Raw genomic sequence first — 8,176 nt, forward strand, 5'->3', positions numbered from 1 at the left:
TCTCTCAACTTCGGAATCCTTTTCCTCTTTGTCTTGCTCCAATGAGTCGTCCTCTTTGGATTTCTCTTGGTTTGGTGCAGTGGAGGATTTTTCATGAAGCTTGATCAATTTGCTCCATAGCTCCTTGGCATTTTCAAATTCTCCTATTTGCTTCAAAATGTTGCTCGATAATATGTTAACCAACACTTTGGTCTCTTTGTCATTAGTCTCACTTTTTTGAATTTGCTCTTTACTCCATTTACTTTTCTTGAGAATTTTGCCTTTTGAATCTCTTGGAGTTTCAAAGTCTTCTATTAGAGCAAATCATTGTTCTATCTTCATCATGAAGAAATTTTCGATTCTTGATTTTCAAGAATCGAAGCTTGTCATTGTGAATGGTGGAGACACCCTTATGTTGAATTCGAGTCCATCTTGGAATTCTATCTTGAAGTTGAGCCTTTAATGAAGTCCTTGACTTGTTGAAATTTGCTTCAACTTCTCCCTCTAGCTTGTTGCCCTTTCCGGCGATGATTTCGATGAAGAGCGACCTCGCTTTGATACCACTTGTTAGGGTCAATTTATAGGGGGGTGAATAGCTCGTCGCACTCGTTGTCTTGCTTCGTGATGATGATATGCAGCGGAATGAAACACGAAACACACTTACAACGCTAACACGAAGGATTTACTTGATATCCACCTTAAAATGAGGTGACAAATCTAAGGATCCATATACACGAGCACTCTCCACTATGAAAAACAACTCCTCGATACTACCGGAGGTGGAGAAACCTCTTACAACACTCACACAAGCATACAACTCAACGCAAGAAGAAAAATACAAAATATACACATGAAAAACCTTCTTCTTGCTCTTTTGTTGCTTGTAGATGTCTCTTGAACTTTGGAAGTACAACAACACTTGTCTCCAAAATCTTCCAAGAAGTGACGAGGAGTAGTCAAAGAAGTCGTGTGAAGATCGGGAGAACTCTTACGAAAAAGAAAATGTGCAACGGCTTTATACTTGGCGCTTCTAGGGCTCCCAATCAATTGGGCTTGCTCCTAATCGATTGTCACGTCAGATCCCAACGATCCCAACCGTCCAACACCTGCAACCTACGCAACGATCATATCCCAATCAATCGGCGCGCTTCTATGCGCTTATTTCCTCGCGACAATCCCATCTCCAATCGATCGATCGATCAATTGGCGATGCCCAATCGATCGATTGGGTTGCTCTCTGTGCTCACGACAAAGGCTCCCAATCGATCGACTGATCGATTGGATTGTTGTTTATCGCAGCACTGTGCCCAATCGATCAGCTGATCGATTAGGTTTGGTCCAATTTGATCATTTGATCAAATTGATCAACCCTAGCTTGCCCGAGTTAAGTCTAGGGCTCCCAACCCCAACATCCGATCAACTATGACTTGTTGGGACTCCTTGTGCCTAGCATCCGATCAACCTTAACCTGCTGGGACTTCTTCACCAAGTGTCCGGTCAATCCTTTGACCCACTTGGACTTGTCTCCTCGTACCAAGTGATCGGTCAACCTTGACCCACTTGGACTTATCATCTCGTGCCAAGTGTCCGGTCCTATATGACACACTTGGACTTCCTTCCACCAGATGTCCGGTCACCCTTGACTCATTTGAATTTCCTTGTGTCAAATATCCGGCCACTCCTTTGACTTACTCAGACTTCCCAATACCAGATGTCCGGTCAACCTTGATCCACTTGAATTTTCACGTGTCGGGACTTTCACCTAGCTTAACTCACTAAGATTTTTCCACTGCCCGACTTCACTCACCGAGACTTTCACTTGCCTGGCTTCACTCACCGAGATTTTCACCTACCTGGCTTCACTCACCAAAACTTTCACATAGCTCCACTCACTAGGATTTTCCCGTGGATTCACTCACTAGGATTTTCTCATGGCTTCACTCACCAGAATTTCCAAACAAACTAACCTCCAGTTAGAACTTTCTCAGTCAAGTATCCGGTCAACCTTGACCTATTTGACTCTTTTTCACATCAAACTAGTCATGCCTTTATTAGAGGAGAATTGCACCAACAATCTCCCCAATTGGACGATTGCAACTGCAACTCCACATATTGTCAAACATCGAAACCCAAACATCAAGATTCAATCTTGAGTCAACTCAAGCTTAGTCAACTTGATCAGTCTTTACCTAGAGATATTGCACCAACAACTGGGAAGTAGAAGTCATTCCCTGTTGGGATGGCAAACCATAGGTGAATTGGAATTGACAGTTTGGGGTGGGAGGAGAGTGGCTTGGAAGAAGAGCCTGGAGTAAGGCTCGTCGATGGAGACAAGCGGGTGGAAGCAAGGCCTTGTACTTGTTTTGGCCGGCTGGGGAGGTTGCTCGAAAGGCAAAAGCCCAGTCGGCCAGATTAATCAGGCGGATGCAGAAGGCTTCAGAGAGAAATCGGTTGGCCTTAAAATAATGGGGCCAACCAAAGGATGATCAATGACGATCGGCTGTTTCCCCGAGCGGATGAAATTGGAGGTGTATTAGCAATGATATGCTCGACCACTAGTCTCTCAGATAAAATCGAAACATCTGGTCGATGTATTTTATGTCGGAAGCTGAGGGGCATGCTTGACTTCGACGAACTACGGTTGTTCTTGGAATACAATTCTGTAGTTTTATTATCATAGTTGATCCTCAATGGCATGTCAATGCCCCCAATGATTTGTAAATCTATGACAAGGTTCCACATCCATATCTCATAGTTGGTAACTTCATAACAGGCTATAAACTCTGCCTCTATAATGGAAGTGACTGTAAGCGTTTGTTTGATGCTTTTCCATGATACAATCCCTTCTGCCATCATGAAGACATAACTTGAGGTGGACCTCCTACTATCTAAGCATCTAGCAAATTCAAAGTCTGAATATCTAATTATCTCTAGATGACCTGATCTCTGATATATGAGCATGTAATTCTTTGTTTTTTGCAAATACCACATAACCCTCTTTACATATTTCTAATGATACAGTCCAAGGTTACTCAAATATCTGCCTAACATCATCACAATGTATGTAAGATCCAGACGCGTGCATACCTGAGCACACATCAAACTCCCTACTGCTGATGCATAGGGGAATTACTGCATTTCCTTAATCTCAAATTCATGATATGGATATTATTGCAAGCTAAGTCTATCACCCTTTACCACCAGAGTGTCGTCGGGAGCACAATTTTGCATATCATACCGAATGAGTGTCTTTTCTATATAGGTCTTTTATGATAGTCCAAGTATGTATTAGACAAATGATATATCACCAAGATCTTTCATTTCAAATTTATCAGATAAAAATGACTTGGATTCTAACAGTAGACTTTTGTCATTGCTTCTAAACAATATATCATCTACATAAAGAACAAGTATGATAAACTTGCTCTCACTAAACTTGATATACAAACATTGATTAATTGAATTCTCTTTAAAATCGTATGAAGAAACCACTTGATCAAATTTTCGGTATCATTAACGAGATGTCAGCTTTAAACTATAAATAAACTTTCTTAGTTTACATACTATGTGTTTTAAATCTCTTAACTCAAAGTTCTCTAATTGCACCATATATATAATTTTCTCAATACTTTCATTGAGAAAAGTAGTCTTAATGTCCATTTGGTATTGCTCTGAGTTATAATTGATAATAATCAATCCAAAAATTAATTTAGTTTTAAGTAAACTATTAACCCAAAAGTAAACTTATTTCTTAATCCAAATTTAATTAAGTGCACTTAATTCAAACTTAAGAACTTGAACTTAATTAACTTATTCTTAACTTAATTAATAATAATTATTTTTATAAATTCTTGTAAAAATTATTTTAAAAACAATTTAAATTTAAAAAATATTTCTATGAATTATTTTACAAACCTTTTAAAAATTATCTTAAAAATTTAGTTAAAATTTAAACACTTAATTAAAGCTTTAACACTTAGCTAAAACTTAATTAAACTTAAATTAAAATATTAATTAAATTTAACTTAAAATATAACTTAAAATCATAAAATTAATTATGAGTTATTCAATTCCATCAACTTAATCCAAAATTAAATAATAATCATAATAATAAATTTAAACTTAACCATTGATTAATTAAACTTAAACATAACCGAACGTAAAACTTTAACTAAACCTAAAATTAGTTAGATCTAATCAATAATACTTATACTAGTAGAATTTTCTTGATATACTTCCTATATTTATCAAAGTCATAGATAGATAATTACCGAAATAGACGTACATGAAATAATTAGATTCACTTCATTAAAATTAAACTATATATATATAAGTTAAAATGCATTAATTAGATCCACAAAATGACAAATAGCTTAATAATCCACAAATTTATCCACCAATCTATAAGTATATATCCACAAATCCAAAGTATGACCAAAAAATACATCCACACACCAAAAGTGTATCCACAAGTATATATATCCAAAAATCTACAATGTAAAATAAAATATTTATCCTAACGTACACGATCCATTTAGACACCTACATACGAGTAGATGAATTCACTCAATTCACTTCTTACTTCGTCATATTGAGATTAATTGTAATATTGATTCTTGATTGTTCCTACAAACTTTTATGTAAAAAATACAAAAATACATTAAATTCATAAAATCATTCATCTAAAAAATAACGAATATCCAGAACGAAATAACAAAACTGAGTCTATGTCATAAAAATCCTAAATATTCTTTAATCTCATATAAGAATTATAAAGATCTTAAATAATACAATTAAAAAGAAGAAACAAAGCATATAAAAATAGAATAGACAAACAATGCATGCAACAATTTCAACGGATGGCTAATATTGACAAGCATATACATGGACAACAAAGCATGATGGACACTTATGTATCCAATTGATCACTTCCTCATCAAATTAGTATTGGAACTATGTTTAATGTGGTATTTCCTCCTTTATGATTGTAAATATATTTGCAAGATACAGAGCCTTTCTAGGCAAGGATCTAGTAATGCATATTGATTACAATTTGGTTTGCCTTAGTTATCCATGGGCTAAGGAACTAAACAAAGAAAATCTATATTGAAACTCATCACATCCATTATATATCATAAAGAAGAAACTCATCATCTTCTCCAAATGTAGATTTTCACATTCAACTATCTCTTTCATGTACTTCATCACACAATATCCACATTCAACAAAACCACTTTGTTTTAGATTACCCTATACTATAATGGAAAAAGTAATGCAACGATTACAATCCAAATAATAAGAACTATCCATTCATGTTTTAATACATATGTACAATACATATCGTTAATTGCTTAAAACTTGATGCTTTGGCAATACCCTTCGAGGCATTGTACATCTTGATCACACTACATTTTAAAAAGTAAAACAGTTATTTTTTTAATATTTATAAGTGAATGCATTTAAAATTAACATAATCTACTATTTACTTGGTCATTATAGTTTTCCATGCATCATCTCGATTTCTATTAGACATAGAGTCCAATAAATATATCATATTTTTATCTTCATTGACAATAGTCAAGATCAAATGGTACATGTAAAAATAAAAATATAATATTGACTAATATGTAGTAACAATCGATAAATTACTAAAATTTTACCCAATGTTGTATGGAATTAAACCACATCATTGATTTATGTTAAAGTTGGCCGTGAGAAGAAAATGAAACCAGCGATTGATGCTCAGAGTCATAGTCATTCCTGTGGATCAATTGGCCATTAACAGCAAAAGCTAGCATGCAGACAACAAATTGAACTGGTATGTAGAACAGCCAATAAGTTCATGGAAATGCTAAATGGCCGAATTGTGATGGGTGAAGAAACTTCAAAAAAACGAACGGCCTTGAATTGTGCAAGGTTAGATGACACTCACATGGGTTTCAAAGTCTGGGCTAATCAAATAAATGGCTATGTTCCTCATCAAAAGCGGCACCTGCACATTCATGGTAAACACTGTTATATCTTTCAAGATAAAAACTAAGAAGCACAAGGCAAACATATAAACTGCATGTAGTTAAATTATAATGGGAGAGAAATTTTTTTGTAGATAATGTAAGAAGCAAAAGACATAAATTGCATGTAATTTAATTATATTGGGAAAAATACACGCCAAAGTTACTCAATAAGCATACCTAAAATAAGTTGTGAAATGTAATATCAAGTAGTATCATGAATTTGACAAAATAGTGAGTATAATCATCTTTTGCTACAAATGCTACAGTGAATTTGACAAAACAATATCCAGAGTCCTAAGGGAAAGAGAAGTAGCAATTACATTTCAAACTATTTAAATTAAAGATACTAGCAAATCCTAGTAGATCCATATCAACCAACCTTAGTCATGAAAATAGTAGGAAAATGCTTCTTTATTTTCACATTTTTTGAAATCAACATTGAATATAAGAAAAGAAATTGAAAGTGCACTGCCTGAAATGAAGTTTCTTTGATTGCATGAATCACAAGGGAAACATACGTATGGTATTTTGAGGTGTATATGAACCAAAATAATATTTTTAAGAAAAATTAGGTGTAGCTCCAATAAATAATAAATTAAGCTAATATAGGTAGCAATAATAGGGATATGTTCCACGGAAATGAATATATTTTATACCTAAAATTGTTTGAGATATTACAGTAGAAGATGTAAGAGGTAGAAGGAGACCAAAGATAACATTAGTTAACATAATTAAAAAAAAAGTTAATTGATTTTTAATATTACAAATAATACAATCAAGCATACTCATGGAGGAATAAAATTCATATAGTCAATCTCAAATAGTAATTCAGGATAGTTTGATGATGATGATGATGATGATAATGTGATTGTAAAAATAATAATAATTAAATGTAAGTTGATAAATTTTCAGCAAGAAAAACTATCAAAGAGAATATGGTGTGTCATAGACAAACTAAACTCCTCAAGTAATAAAGGAAAAGAAATTTGACAAATGTTATTTCAATTTTCCATCAATTTAGCTGCTGATATATGACACTTCCTACCAGATTCAGAAAGCTGATCCTTAGTTTGATTTCTTCCTCTGAGTCTGAAGTGTTTACTCTTTGTTGATTGTAGTTATTGCATCAAGGATTCAAAATTCTTGTTTGGACTGTGAAAATATCAAACTTTTCTGTGACTTCTTTTGAGCAAATCGGAGACCAACAAGTTTTATTCTCTTTGGAATGCACGAACTGGTTGAAAAACCCATCAGGCAAATGGGGAAGGGAACGAACAGGAACAAAGCAATAAAGAAAACGAATAAAAACTACCAAAGATCCAATCTTTGACCGATTAAATGAACGAAGAAATCAAGATAAAGTCCCCAAATCGACTGAAAGCAGCAAAACTACCGCATCAACTTAACAAAAGCATTAGCACCTCAGCGAATGCACCAAAGCGCAATTTTTTTTAAACAAAATTCAAAGCGAGGAATGAGACAGATTGTCCATACCTTTGACTCACAGGCGTTCACCGCGTTGCTTTCCACCATCGCACTCGGAAAAGCCACACCACCACCAAGAATCGGCAATCGAATTCGGGAAGCTCAAAGAAGCGAAAAAAAAAAGTTGCCCTTTTCCACCTGGAAGACCGAATCCGGAAATAATCACTCACAAATCGGCAACTCCCACTCCGAAAGAACCCTCCTTTCCACTATTTCCGTTGCGGTGGAGCAGTCGACAACCTTCAAAACCCTAAATCTTGCATGGCAAAGAAAGAAAGGCGAGAGATTGGCGTCTAGGGGAAGAAATTGGTAGTACCTCAAATCACAAAATGTATGCCCACTGACCAACAATGACGCATGCCCACAGAAAAGATAATGGACCAAGAGATCGGAACGAGGCGAAAAGAATGAGGCCGCTAGGCTTAGAGAAAGAACTGCTGCGCACTGAGTATTTTAGGCGCTAAGATATTTTTGGGCGTTAATTATTTTGTTCGGCTCTAAGGTCATCTTTTGACTTATCTTTTTACTTCATCAATACATCATGTCAAAATAATATACTATAAATAAAAAAGTGAAATTCGCATTTTTTTTTTAAATACAAAGTAGAACATACGTTTTTTATTTTTTACAGTATTATTATTAAAGTTATTTATTATATACTACTTCGAATTATTAATTATCGGAATAATATATACCGA

The 8,176-nt window shown here is 34.6% G+C and overlaps 1 long non-coding RNA gene across 2 annotated transcripts; it reads right to left on the reverse strand.

The window, feature by feature from the left end:
• Positions 1-5,109: 5,109 nt before the first annotated feature.
• On the reverse strand, positions 5,110-7,950 carry LOC122022363. Of its 2 annotated transcripts, XR_006122964.1 has the most exons (4): positions 7,824-7,950; positions 7,488-7,734; positions 5,912-5,971; positions 5,110-5,384 (listed from the first exon to the last, which is right to left on the reverse strand). It is a non-coding gene; the product is annotated as an uncharacterized LOC122022363 (long non-coding RNA). The 2 variants fall into 2 exon arrangements; XR_006122963.1 differs by having other exon boundaries at positions 7,488-7,941.
• Between the last annotated feature and the right edge of the window lie 226 nt (positions 7,951-8,176).

Source organism: Zingiber officinale, chromosome 9B (genome assembly GCF_018446385.1).
Source record: "Zingiber officinale cultivar Zhangliang chromosome 9B, Zo_v1.1, whole genome shotgun sequence".
Lineage (NCBI taxonomy): Eukaryota > Viridiplantae > Streptophyta > Magnoliopsida > Zingiberales > Zingiberaceae > Zingiber > Zingiber officinale.